Source organism: Ailuropoda melanoleuca, chromosome 5, assembly GCF_002007445.2.
Source record: "Ailuropoda melanoleuca isolate Jingjing chromosome 5, ASM200744v2, whole genome shotgun sequence".
NCBI lineage: Eukaryota > Metazoa > Chordata > Mammalia > Carnivora > Ursidae > Ailuropoda > Ailuropoda melanoleuca.
The window spans coordinates 114,045,263-114,059,557 of NC_048222.1; the positions used below are offsets into that span (position 1 = coordinate 114,045,263).

Consider the following 14,295-nt stretch of genomic DNA (forward strand, 5'->3'; position numbering starts at 1 on the left):
GGGTTAACATCAACTTTTCTGAGGGAAGAGCTGCCGTCGTCGCTACCTGTTAATCTGTCAGGGTTGTCAGATTTGGGGAAGAGGGGGCGAGAGGGGAGAAGCCAGTCACGACTGCGAGGGGCGGAGGGAGCCTGGAGGAGCGTCGGAGTGAGGCACTGGAAAAGTTTTCCCCCCCTCCCTTTCTTAGATACCGATTTGAAAGAGAGTGAACCCAGAGTTGAAACCTCGCTCCTCCTCTTCACGACTCCCCACCCCACCCCTTGCCTTGCCGCTTCGCCTTCCCAGACCCGTCCCCCTTCGCCCACCCCTCTCAGCACATCCGCCGGGTGCAGGGAGAAATTGATGCTGTCGCAGATTCTGGGCGGGTACCAGGCCCTCAACCCCTGAGGGGAGGGGGGAAGGGAGAGGCTCTCGCCTCCTCTCCCTAGCTCACCCCGTTTGGGCTGAGAAAGTCTGAGAGTTTTGTGAATGAACTTTGAAGTGGGTGAGAAGCGAGCGAGGGTGGCTGCGTGCGCGCGTTCGCGGGAACGCGCGCGGGTGCGGGGCGCGGGTGCGCTCTCTCGGCGCTCGAGCCCCGAGGCTGGCCCGGCAGGTGGAGCGGCCGGGAGGGTCCGGGGGGGGAGCGGTCCGGCGTGTATAGCAGGGGAGAGCTACGCCCCCCGGCCTGCGCCCAGGGTCCCGACCACGCAATTCCGCTGGGGATTCTTTCTCCTCCTCCTCTTAAACTTGCTTGCACCGAGCCTGCTTCACCCTCCACCCCACTCCCCGCCAACTTTCCAGGCTAGTCTAATGAGCCCGGAGGAGTGGAAGGTAGCGGAAAGGTGAAAGAGGCTTAAATGGCTGGGTGGGTGGGTTCGAGGTAGCTGAGCAGCCAATGGCTTAACTTCTCGGGGAGGAAAGGGCAGTTCCCACCCCCTAACCCAGAGGGTAGAATCCTTTCTCTTATCTCCTCTCTCCGGTTCTTCTGCCTTCCTTGCTGGGTGCGGGGGGAGGCCGGAAGCTTGGGAAAGGTGTCTGCAGCCCCCTCCCCCACCGCGCCGCCTAGTTTAGGGCCGCGCGTGTGTGCGGGGTGGGCCGGGCTATGGGAATCCAGGAGCGAGGCGAGGCCGCGCGCGGTCTCCCGTTGCCTTTGCAGAACGCCCCTCGATCGGCGGCGCAGGGCCGGGCGCTGGCGGACCCTCAGTACGCCGTTTAGAAATCGCGCACATCCCGGGTCTGGGAGTCCTTGGCGCCGGGGGTGGTGCCGGTGCCGCCGCGGGCTTTCGCCCGGCACTCCGGCCGGCGCTCCGTGACAAAGAGCCGGCTAGGGGGAGGGGAAGAGGAGAGGCCACAGCGCCCGCTCCCCACCCTCTCCACCTCCCCCCACCCCGCACGTGAAGAGGAACAATTTGTTTATCTTGGGCTTCAAGAATCCTTCCCTCCTCCCAGTTCTCCGAGGCCGCCCAGCCCCTCCTCCTCCCCACCCTCCTCGGCGCGATCCTGCCCAGTCCCGCCGGCTGCACCTTCCCACCTCCCCCTCCTCTTCCCTCCCACATCCCTCCAGCCCGCCTTCCCCCTCCCTCTCGGTGCGCGGCCGTGTTTTTTTTTTTTTTTTTTTTTTTTTTTTTTTTTTTTTCCTGCCCCCTCCGCCCGGGCCGCCCGCGCCCCGCGCGCCCCACACTCCCGGCCCCAGATCCTGCCCCGAGCGCGAAGAAGAGGCGGACTCTGTTTTGAGGAAGAACGTCTGTCACCGAAGTCAGGGAGGGAGGTTCTGGTTTTACAAACAGGAAGCCGAAAGCCACTGACACACTGTAGCTTTTCTGATTGTACCCGGAGGCGGGGCCGGACCTGCATCTCGACTGTATCTCGCCTGCCCTTCTCCTACCTATATCTCTGCCAGTCCGCGTGGTCTCCCTCTCCCCGCCCCCCTCGCGCCCTTCCACAGATGGGGAGACTCACTCTGGAGCTAAGACTGAAGTAGAATTTGAAAGGCACTGAGAATTTCATGCCTGCCTGCTCCACGCCCTCCTTTCATGTGTTTGTACACCCCACACGCACGAATTGCGTAAAAATAGGGTCTGGTGGTTTTTTTTTTTTTTTTTCCGTGAGGCTCCAAAATCTCAGCACCACGCAATTTCTCCCGACCTTTCGGGATGGAGGACTGCGGTGGCGTTACCTCACCAGCTGGGCAACGGTGGAACAAAAGCCAGTGCCCTTCCCAGTGCCCCGTCGCTTTTGATCGCGGGCGAGAGCAGTAGAGTTAGCGGCCACAAAGTTTTCGTGTTTAGGTTAGGTTCTCTCGAGGGTGCCCTGTAGGCCTTCGGAGGGGGAGAGGGAGGACTCTGGGTGTGCGCAGCCGGGTTGTAACACACCCGCAGGTGGAAGGAAGTCGAAGATCCTGAGGTTACCTGGAAGGAAGTAGCAAGCTGAAAAGCCAGAGCTTACTTTGGAAAATGCAAAGACAATGCTTTCTTGAATGGAGGAGACATAGCTGTAAATACCATAGCGAATCCCAGCTTAGCAAGTTAACAATAGACTTGAAAAATGATTGTCTGAAAAATAGCATTTCTGTCTGTCAATTTTGTGACAATAATTTAGCCCACTGATTAGATTGACATAAATGCCAAGGCTATGTACGGAACATTATATTCAAGCTTCGGCTGTATTTCACATATATATCTCCCATTAATATCAGTGGGAAGTATGTGCGATGAGTGTAATGAAAATAGCCTTAATTCTTAAGCAAAGAGTTGCATGTAAATTCTATGTACTACAAAAAGGAAAGAAAGTAATCTCATTCTTGATAAGCTATTTTTTCTTTAAAAATCATTAGTTTAAAAATTCACATTGGCCCTTGAAATGAAGAGTACTTTCACTTAGTCTATGTATGAGATAAAATCTTGGAAGCAGAGGTCGCAAAAAAAAAAATGTTGATCTTCATTTTCTTGAGTTGGCTGCTGGATTATAGTTGGGCTCTGGTGGGGCACAGAGCAATTATATTTAGTTCTCAGATTGGGCTGTCTATCTGGAGAACCTCAAAGAAAAGCAATAATCAAGCAGAGCCAAATAATAATAATGGCGATGATAAAAATAAAGATGTATAAGATTCTTTTTTGTTTTATTGCTATTGTTTACCTTCTTAGGGCCAATATGTTCAAAGTACTAAATATCGATTAGTTCTCTTTCTGCCTGGTTTGGATTAAGAAGGCAGTCTAATCAGTTCTTTACCTCCTTTGGATTGTTTTCTTATGTTATACCTTTATAAGCATAGGCGTGAATAACAAAAAACAAACAGCAGGATGGGTGAGGTGAAATAGAAATCTTCCTTGGTTCCAGGCTGCTGGAAGGAGCCTAGGTTTTGTGTGGATTCCTAATAGCCCTGTCTTTTAAGAGAGGAGGAAGCTCAAAAAAGGCTTTGGCTCTAAGCTGCAGTGTCTCAGGTAAAGGTAGTTTCTGGACTTGTAGTCAGTCACATGACCCTTACCCATTCCCCCCAACACACATGCACTTTGTTTATATAGAAGGGATTGTCCCTCAGAGTTGTTGGTGAGAACTCTTGATTTCACCTATTAGAGAGTCTCAGGTGAAAAGGTGTCTTTTCCTAAAATAGTTTTAATTATTTGTGGTAACAAGAGACATTGTGCATTCCCTGTACTTGGAACTGAAGGCCTGGTTAAAATTCTAAGGTAAACTCCAATTGACACAAATTCATTTTTAAGTCAAAGATAGATTGACTTGACAGAGGTTAGTCATTCAGGCACACCAAAAAGCATGACAGTGCAGTCTTCAGAATTTCAAAATGGTGGTAGCCTTACTTGACCTGGTTCAGTCCTGTGTTTTCATGACCTTTTCACTCTGTTAGTGCCATTATAACTCAGAGTGTGCTTACTTTATACAGAGTTTACAGACCGCAAAAATCTGTGTGGTTCTTGCTCTGAAGAGTTTATCACATAAAATTCAATTGACTATACTCTTATTAATTACTGAGTATTGGAGAAAACAGCAACCTATCCAAAATTTTCTCATCCATTCCTAGAACAGATCCAGGAAATGTCGACATATTAGTCCAGTGCTAAACCTCCTTATAAATGAATCTGGTTTCCCATTTCTTATCCTGTTGAAGGTAAATTACTGGCTCTATACCAAGTTTTTTGGCAGGCTTGTAATGTCAAACCATTTCTAAATCTTTCATAGGAGACTTTTCATTGGCTTACCTGTTCCACTGCTATCCTGGATGATAGGATTGACAGTTCCTTCTTGAAAAGCCTTCCATCTTCCATAGCCCACACTGGGGGTGCCTTAAGTTTGTGAAAAACTTCCTGGAATTTCATTTCTCTGTGCTTCACGAGTGTTGTCTTTTAATTCTTTAGAAGTATTTTTTTTTTAAGCTCCAGTACATATTTAATTATATTACTTAATGTTCTTTGGTTGTGGTGCATTTTAGTTAGTACTGGGCAGCTAGAGCTCGGAAAAGTAGAAGCACATTTAGTTAATCATTAATCATAATCTACAACGTGCTCTTCAGGCTGAGCTCCTTCCCAAGAGAGCTGAGTTTTCAGGCAGGTGGTATATTCGATACTTTCTATCCTGACTCAGAATTATAAGGACAAGTTTTAGAATCTTTGTAGGTTTGTGCTACCTGATAGGCAAATAAACCGTCCAGGTATATAGTTTACTGACATTTCTGTAAGAAGAAAGATGAGAATTTTAAACATTAAAATAGAGTTACATAGAGTCATTTTATAAATATCTGAGACCAATAGCCAACTGTTATTAAAGAGGTTTCCTGACAGAGCTCTTCCATTGGTTGAGATAGGGGGTGTCTTTCCCTCTTTCTCATCTTAGTGCTACTGCCATACAAGGAATCTAGTATAATAAACCATTTTGCACGTCACATAGTAATTCTTGGATACATTTGAAGTACTTATATATTATTTAATAGAATGGACTTTTATTTGCGATTAGCGCTCTGTGTTTGTTAATTAACAGTTCTGTACTGTGTTCTTGAGCTTAGAAAGGCTAAATTCTGGCACCTTTTCCACATTACTCATGATAGAGAACTGTGAAATCAACCAGACTTCAAAATCTCATAAAGAGGAACATATTGAAAACTCAGTCCCATGATTTTTATAACATCTGCCTTTTAACTCTCCCAAATAGCTTTGCATTTTTTCACTCTATTAATCAGAGGCTGTTTATCCAGTTTTCAGACCCTGTAGCTGCTTTGTTTTTTCTTCCCCTCCTGCTGCCAACCTTTTGGTCTTTTCACTGACCTTTAGCACCTTTACCAAAGAGTGGGAAGAAGCAATAAGAAGAGAAATTTAATTTCAGTGTTTCCTCCTCTCATAACTAATGAAACTATTGGGGAAGGTGCCAATTATTTTGGATTAATTATGGATTTGATTTTATATACCATTTACTCTTCATTAGCACAAATAATAGAGAATAGGCTAAATTTTAAAATTTCAATTCATTCGTTCAGCAGTATTGCTACATAGTTCATAGTGCTTCAGTGAAGTTAAAATGCTAAATCACACTCTTGCATCCAAGACTAAGTATATACTTCGTAGGTTTTTCAGTATTATTCTAGCTAGGTTTAAGGGGATAACCAGGTTTTATTTGTTTGTTTGTTTTCTAATCAGCATTAGGCTTGATGCCAGTGACTTCTGAACAGCTTCGGCCTGAGTTATGTCCTCTTCTTATGACATTTTAAGTAAAATAATATGCTTTACTTTCCTGTTGTTTCAAACTAAGTTGACATTGGTTTCTGGGGTTTTTTTGTTTTTTTTTTTTTTTTGTTTTTTTAACAAAGCTGATTTACAGATGACTGCTCCAAAGTTATAGGATCCCCCAAATTAAATTTCATTAAAAATACAGCATGCTTTTCAGACTGACACATTCCAAAAATTCATTATTCATGGTTTGCCAGTTGGAAATGTAACTTCTGGAAAATCAGCTATGGCTAAGAACTGATGAATTCTCCTAAGTTCAAAACAAAACAAAACAAAAAACTTTTTTGTTTAAACCTAGGAAAACTTAAAGAACTGAACAAATAAGGTTGGATAAAATTACTCAGAGGGTGAAGTTGAGAGCCTGCTGTCTAATAAATACTTAAAGATCATAGTTTCCTTTAATGGATCAGAGAAGGGGCACAGCTTCTCCCCCCCCCCCCCCNCCCCCCCCCAGGTCTACCTGGCTGTTCCATCTGTTACACAGTTGAGGAGCTTTTGAGTTGTGGATAAGCAACTCTGTTTGGGAAAGAAGCGCAGTGTTCCCTCAGGGCCACATACACACGTGCATAGAGAGAGGAAATTCCTGCTATGGTTCAGGTTTTTTTAAGGCAAGCTGTGTGTACTGTTCTTGGGGGAATTTAATAAAAATCTCAAAAGGCTTGCAGTACTTCCTCTGACAAAAGGAAAGTGATTCTTTCAGAATAAATTAGACACTTCTTTTTAATTATATTGGACCTCCCATTGGTTGGAATGACCTTTATGCTAAAGGAGAATCTTTTAAGATAGAAATAACGAACATTCATCCTCCTTAGCAATGAATGGCTTAACCACTGTAGAAAACTGGAGTGAAGTATTTAGTTTTTGATGAACACCCTCCAGAATTTCCTTTCTGATTCCTTAAATCTCCACCTCTGGTTGTGTAATGTTTCATGTTGTGGACCCTTCAAGCCCTCGACTATATGGGTGACTACTTGCGCACGTGAGGACGTTATTAGGGTACATTACTGTGTATCTCTTCTCCCCTCTCACAGTATCTTTCGACACCTCCAGAAAACTCATGTCTGGACAGAGGTTCCTTTCCCTTCAAAGGGAAAGGCTGAAGTGCTGTGAGTCTGTTTGTGTGGATTCAACCTGGGTTGTAACCCTGACTCAAAAGGATTGCATGGCTCTAAAAGACCAGCTCTACCAGTGCCCTTTATTCTCACAGTGGTTGGTTATTTTTCTTGCTTTGATTGTTTGTTAGATGCTGAAAGCAGCTCAGTGATTGAGAGTGAATCTAAAGGGACTGGTACCCAGGAAAGGGCTTTAAGGAACTAGTGTTAAGGGAGGAGAGGCAAAAGGGGATGAAGATTCTGGAGGCATCACCTGGGAAGGATGGCAAGGGGGAGAAACGAGAGAGATGATCGGTTTTGCTCATTTGTGGTAAGCAGACAGTGTCCTGGTGTCTTGGGAGCTTACAGAGGTGAAGTGTGCTTTTAGGAGTCTATTCTGAACCTTCAGACCTTATAAAAACTCAAATGTATATGTTTTCAAGAGCCAATGGCAATATCGTTTGTATAGGGAAAAAGCATGTTCCTAAAATATTTTCACGCTTTCTTAAATGATTACCACTGCCATTGAATGGATTTACTTCTTATAGGATTCCTTGAAATCGGTGATTTTCAGTCGGTGGAGATTTTGCTCCCTTCCCCTCCCCAGGAACATTTGGCAATGTTGGGAGACATTTTTGGCTGTCATACTGGAGGGATGCTACTGCTGTCCAGTGGGCAGAAGCCAGGAATGAAGCTAAGTATCTTACACTGTGCCCTCAGTACCTGGGCCAGAATACCCGTGTTGCTGCTGTTGAGAATCCCTGCTTTTTAAATAAGGAGCTCCCTTAGGATGTTGAAAATACACAGTGTGGCTTTACTCACAGCTTTTCAAAAACACTCTTATTACTTGAGGAGTGGAGAAAGGAGGAGGTGCGGCCGAGGGTACCTTGGAAGGAGTTAAAGGATCGCTGTGCTGCATGTCAGCTCCGGCCATGGGACCATCCGACTTTTTGCTTCGTGACTGTCCACCTCTGTCTCCTTGCCTGGCAGAAGGTGAACAGCAGTCATTTGTTTTTACCCCATGGAGTGATTGTTAGGCCCAAATGAATGAATATATATGTAGGAGTCCCAAAGACTTTACGGCACTGCACAAGTGCTAGGTCTATTTTTATGAGTTACTTGCTTATCACTTAATTGTTTGCCTCCTGCCCAAGTGCAGACTTAAAATTGAGTGTTTGGAGGCTTGCTTCACTCACACATAAGCCAACATCTGATGACTAGGTATTGACCAGCTGCTGCATCTTGGACACGATTTCTAGGCACTGGAGATACCGTGATGAAAGGGGCATCCTTGCCCTCATCGGACGCACACTGCAGGATGCGGTTTCATAGTTCAGATTAGCTGTATGAAATGGTTTTGTGGTTTTATGAGAACACGTTCATGGAAGTCATTAATAAACTAACATTTAGGAAAATCCTAGACTGCTAAATGCTTTGTATCTTCTTGCAAGCTTTCTGTAGCTATGGTTTTCTTGCATTGTTTTCTGTAACTTTATGTCATTGTTTTTCGGAGGAAATCTCTTTGTGTGGGGAAAGGATTCATTGGTGTGGTGGAGAATAAGATTAAGGTTGTTAAAAATGAGGCAGGTGATCATCTTTCTTTTCTTTTTTTTTTTTTCTTTGACTAGGTGACACTTGTACCATCATGATCATGGCTTAACATCAAGCTTTTAGAGGAAATTAGACAAAGAAGAGAACATTTAGTAAGAAGCAGGCAGGAAGGTGCAAGGACTTGAAACCATGTCATATGAAAAACAGTTGGAAGACCTGGAGGTGTTTAGTCTGATTTAGAGGGTATGATTGCTTTCTTAAAATATTTGAAGGGCTGTCAAGTGAAGAAAGGATTAGATGTGCTCTTTATGGCCTCAAGGGGATAAAGTTAGGATCAGTGGTTGGCGGTTATTAGGAGTCAGGTTTGGTTTAATAGTAAAAAAAAAAAAAAAACAATTATATGAAAATTAAACCTGTTCAAAGATGAAATGGGCTGTCTTGAGTGAAAATGTTCCAGCAAAAGTTGTTCAGTTGGCTAAGTGTTGGAGAAGGGGCTATGACATCTTATTTTTTGTTTAAGATTTATTTATTTATTTGAGAGAGAGCGTGCGTACCCATAAGTGCATGGGGAGAGGAGCAGAGGGAGAGAGAGAGAGAATCTTCAGCAGACTCTGTGCTGAGCATGGAGCCCAATGCAGGGCTCCGTCTTATGACCGGTGATTATCACCTGAGCCGAAACCAAGTCAGGCACTTGGCCGACTGCACCACCCAGGCACCCCATGACATCTTTTTTAAATTATAAAACTTTTAAACAATATAGAAATAAAATACCAGTTAGTGAGGACAGAAATTTTGTCTCTTTATTCATCTTCATATCATCATGACTAGAAAAAGACCTACTGTATGTCGGAGGAGCTCAAAATATTTGTTGAATAAATAACTAAATGAAAGTAGTTTAAGAAGTGACTTAATTCTTCTCCTTCATGTCACCCCCTCTCAGAAGTTACCCTGGTTTATAATATCTCTCTCCAGACCTCCTTCTGTTCACTTACATTTATACTGTATATTGTACATCATCACATGTTAGCTTTTTTCCTACACAAATGGAATTGTACATATGGTTCTGAGATTCACTTTTCCCACATAATGTATTTTGGAGATCTGTCCAAGTCATTACATATAGATCCTCAATTCATTCTTTTTAACTGTTATATAGCATTCCATAGTATAAATATTCCATAATTTATTAAATGACCCTCTATGGGTAGACACCCTTGTAGTTTCTCAATTTCTGCCAATTAAACGCTATAGCAATGAACATCCTTATTCATATATTCCTTATACATATGTGAGCATTTCTGTCGCACAGATTTGGATTTCTTTCTATATACGTAATATGTATAAACAGAAAAGGTTGACCAAAAAAAAAAATCTCTTAATCTAATATGGTTTAATATAGCACCTGAATCTTATTATAACCCATTTTAGAGCAAATGATAATCGTGTTTCCTTAAAAATACGGCTTCAAAAAAAAGTGTCAACTGCAATAGCTGGTGTTGGTCTTTGCAATCTAGGGTGAACGCTGTTAGCTTTTAGAGGTCGTATGGCTGGCAACGTGTCTTATAGGAATGACTCTCCTTCTTTTCATCTGGTCCTAAAGAGGAAGTTAGTAGGAGTCTAGTTAACCAGTACCTGTTCATGCTGTGAAAGTGGGAAATTCACTTTCTTGAACGAGATTGTAGTTCTCTTTACTTTCCTGAGCTTCGTGTTTCACAGACCTGTGTGGCTCTGTTTGTAAAATGTATTTCCGCTGGTGCTATAGTACCTGGGGTGGCCGTGGGGGCAGGTTTGAGAGGTCGTAAAAATCTCAGGTCTGTGAGTTGCCACTTCCTACAGGTTAAATTACCCTGACTAATCCAGTCATCTGTGTAACATGGTAATAACAACCTGCTGACCTGGCCAACTGTAGAAAATGCATCAAAATGGACTTGCCTCGACAGTCACCTTATAGCGTTTGTTTAGACAGTGAGAAGTCCTATCAGTTTTCATTATACATGTGTGCTGAAATGGTCTGAAGACCGCCCTTGATTGGAGTTCTTGGTCATTTTGATTTACCTCCGGCATAGTGGCTGCCCTACGCCGAGATGCTAGGAGCTGTGGTCTATGTTTTTACATAGCTGGAGCAGTTTGGCTCCAGAATCGGGGTTCTCAGCTACAACATTATTCTGCCTTCACCTGCCTGAAGTGTTCTTTCTTGAAAAGGTTGTGCAAGCAGCTGGATTTTTGAAATAACCATGTTCTGCCAAGGAACTGTTCTCACCTACTCGACTTTCCTTTAGGTTATAAGATCCGTTTGAACAGGAGCCAAAATTAAGATACGTGGTGTCTCGCAGGGTGCTGGTCCTGACCTGGCGCTGCTATTTGATAATGAGGATCCCCGCTTTGCTGTGTCCTGGCCTCAGAGAGCTCTGGCCTGTGTGTCCCTCCTTTCCCCGTCTTTTTTTTTTTTTTTTTTTTTTTTTTTTTTTTTTTTTATCACCACCTCATGTTTCACCTTTGTCACAGGGCGGTAGGACCTGGAAGCTTGTGCAGGATGTAGGTGGCAATTACTCGAACCACAGAAACAAACCCAGGGTAGGAATGTAAGTGATTGGGGACCTCAACTGTAAAGGTCATTCTCTACCAAGTGATTCTGATCAACTAGGCATTCTGTTCCCGGTTAGGACGCTCGTGTTGATTAACAGTAACCGTTTTCCGCCATGTAGCTGAGTCACCGAACAGCTTTGTGAGACCCCCCCCCCAAAAACCTGTGGTCAGCCAACTTACTGCGGCTCCGTGCAGACGTCAGGGAAGGGGACTTCGGCCTGAAGACTGCGAGATGGCTTCTGTTTCAACAGCTTAAATCGCAGGAGTTAGTCCTGTACGTCAAGTACGAACCTTGCTCTTCATCTTCTAACCAGGCCGTCCAATATGATAAACTTCCGAGTTCCTTAACGTTGCTGCTGTGGTCAGACAATAACATTTCAACCTTGCACTTTTGCTGCTGACAGTCAAGTTGAGCTTTGCTAGTTTTCTGTCCCTCTGAGGAGTGTAGTCGTACTTTTTTCATGTTTGCTTCTGAATATTCCTCAATCTGTTTCTTTCATTTCTAGCACTAGAACGTTTTCTTTCAGGGATGATTTTCATCTATGCACAAGGTGAACGAACCTTGCATTTTGCACGAAGTATAACATTTACCTTTATATTGATTGTAGACAGGCAAATGGTTACATGTTTTGAATGTTGGTTATTTCATAGCCGTCTGATTATATTATTAGATAAAACCTGTTTTCCAAAGGCTATTGAGATCACACCTATGTTGTAATAAACTTCTAATTTCTAATTCCTTTGGAAAGCATTTTCTTATTTCTGGCTGAAAGGGCCCAGAGATGATTTGTAATAGGAAAGAAATGACTACAATGAAGTCTTACCTTATTGTGGAGTTTTGTTTTGTTTTTTTTTTAACATATCTTATGAAAAGCATTTCAGACCTTTCAGAGTTTTATTTGTTTTTTAAAGAGAGTTCAATAACTGGATGTAAATTCGTAAATAGGAGGGTCAGGGGTCAACATTCACATTAATGCAAAGAAATTTGACATGTCAGAGCTCAACAAAATTTTCTGGATGCTGAGGAAAGGAAAAGATAAAACTCTTGAAATAGTTTATTCTTGGGTTTTAGCTTCAGCATGTCTGAGTGATAATAATGCCAGAGTTCCCAGGGGGGGTAAAACACATTCCCTTTGCCCGTTCCCATCTTCTGTTCAGGGCTCCCATTGTCCCTGTTCTAATCCACTGTGGTATTTCAGGCCATCCTCTCTCCCTGCTCCCTCCCATCCGTCCTGGAGAAGTGTGTGTGGCTATGGCGTGCAGGTGGTGTTTATCTTTAATCACTTAAGGTATTTCCTCACAGTGGAGTGTGCACACCGGCACCTCGTGGATTGCAACATTCCCTGGCCACTTCCATCCTGCCCTGGCCCTTTACTGGGAGGTTCTCTGATGTTTGGTAAACAGAGGTGGTTTATATAAAGAAGCAACTTTCTCAGTTTAGATGTTGTTGTGGCTAAATGGTGGAAAGCGTATTTTGCAGTTTAACTAGGAATTCCTGAACGGTTTGCAGCTGCTATTGGATTTCTAAAAACACGTTCATTTTCTTCAGTGAAGTATGGAAACAATGATTTTAGATTTGAATTTCGTGCTGCTTAGTTCTCAGGACCCTTTGAAGGAATATTCGAAGAACTTGTTTGCTATAACAGTAAATAACCATGCTAGTATTTTTGGCGGGTTATATGTGTTAGAGGGGAATACGTCCGGAGCCCACCCCAACTAGGAACATGTAGTGATAACGTTGAAGGTGACCAAGTAGGATGAACTGGTGCTTTGAGGATGGGGGATATCTGGCACTTAGGCTATTGAAATTCAAATGGACTGTTGCTTTTTCAGTGTTTGATCCTGTTCTTAGGTTGAAAGGATTGATATGAATCATTCAGGAGCCTTTTATGAACTTGAAGTTGTGGTCTCAGATTGGAATTGGAACACTCAGAAATACGGAACAGGAGTTTCAAAGAAGGGCGGTTCATGACAGTGTGTGCTTGTGAGAATTGTGTCTTGTGTCTTTGTTCCCTTCTTTGAGACTCAGGTTGTCTGTGGTACTGGTTTGGTAGGCTTCATGTTTATCTGTGGTCAGGAATGCCAGAGGATTGCAAACCTGAGAATTTTGCTTCCCCCTTTACCCTAAAGTGATGGTGTGGGAGTTTCTGGTATTGGCTCAGGGGGTGGGGACAACCACATATGGGAGAGGAAAGGGAGATCGGCTGGCTTTGGTATTTCCATTCACACTTTCTAGTGCCGTTCTCATTATTTATTAACAAAGTGTGGATAGTTTGAATAATTCTTTATGTCTGTCTTTTCCTTCACAGTATAATGCACACTTCACTTGTTTCTTCAACTTTTCGTAATATATGTGTTTATGATACACTACAGAGCCATAAATTTGAGGAACGAGATAATTAGTTTTGACAGACTTACAAAAATGAGACTAAGAGGAAGAAGCAAGAGGGTTGCTTCAGAAAAGGATTCCATTTCTGGGTTTAAGGGAAATTATCCAGATAAGAAATTCTGCAGTGTTAAAATTCACAACATTTGGATGGCATAGGTTATAGGAAGAAATGAGTTATTTTGTGAGTTTTTAAAAATTTAAATGTTTTTCATAGTTTAAACAAACTTTTTTTTTTAATTCTCAAAGTAGAGTTTTTAAATGGAGAAATTCAAGACATTGAGGAATAACGTGGGAGGAAGAAACAGCAGCTCAGCCACTGGTGTTAAAATTTCACGTGGTTTGCCCGCGCCCTTTACCTTTAATCTCTTTCTTAGTGTGAATGTGGGTTGTTTTCGAGGAACCTTTGTTTAATAGCTATCTTACCTTAAAGAGTAGTTTTCCTTTCACCTTGGGGCTCATGTATTCAGGGAAACCTTCAAGAAACATGGCTCATTTAGCATTAACTTGACTTAGTAGTCCTTCCTGCCCCTCCCAATTTGGGGATCCTTTGTAAAGGGGACAATTAAATTGCCTCAACGTCTATAAGGAAGATTAACCGTGGGTTGGGTTAAGTTATTCCTACTCTTGTACATTATTTTCTGTTTTCTGGATTAGAAAGAAAACTTGAAGATGGAGTGTGAGAGATTAACACAGAAAGGGAGGAGAGTAAAAGTCATGTCATCTGAGGTGAGCAAGTCTCCAACAGTGCCATTATTTCTACGGCTCCTCTTCCCTGGGCCAGATCCGGTTCACATCCACAATGGAGGCCATGATGATTGGGGGCGGGGGGTAAAGGATCTGTCTTGAATGTTCTTAGATATTCTGGCTTAATGCTCATGAGAGAGAGAAAAGGCTTTTTAGGGGAAGTCACTGAGAAAGAAAAGGCTTAGACAGTTCACTGTCAAGTCTACAGGATGAATTATGTTTG

The 14,295-nt window shown here is 43.1% G+C and overlaps 1 protein-coding gene across 4 annotated transcripts in view; it reads left to right on the forward strand.

The window, feature by feature from the left end:
- MAML3 (mastermind like transcriptional coactivator 3) overlaps positions 1-14,295 on the forward strand; it is a 415,955-nt gene that overhangs the window by 1,567 nt on the left and 400,093 nt on the right. The gene's annotated exons all lie outside the window — the stretch shown is intronic.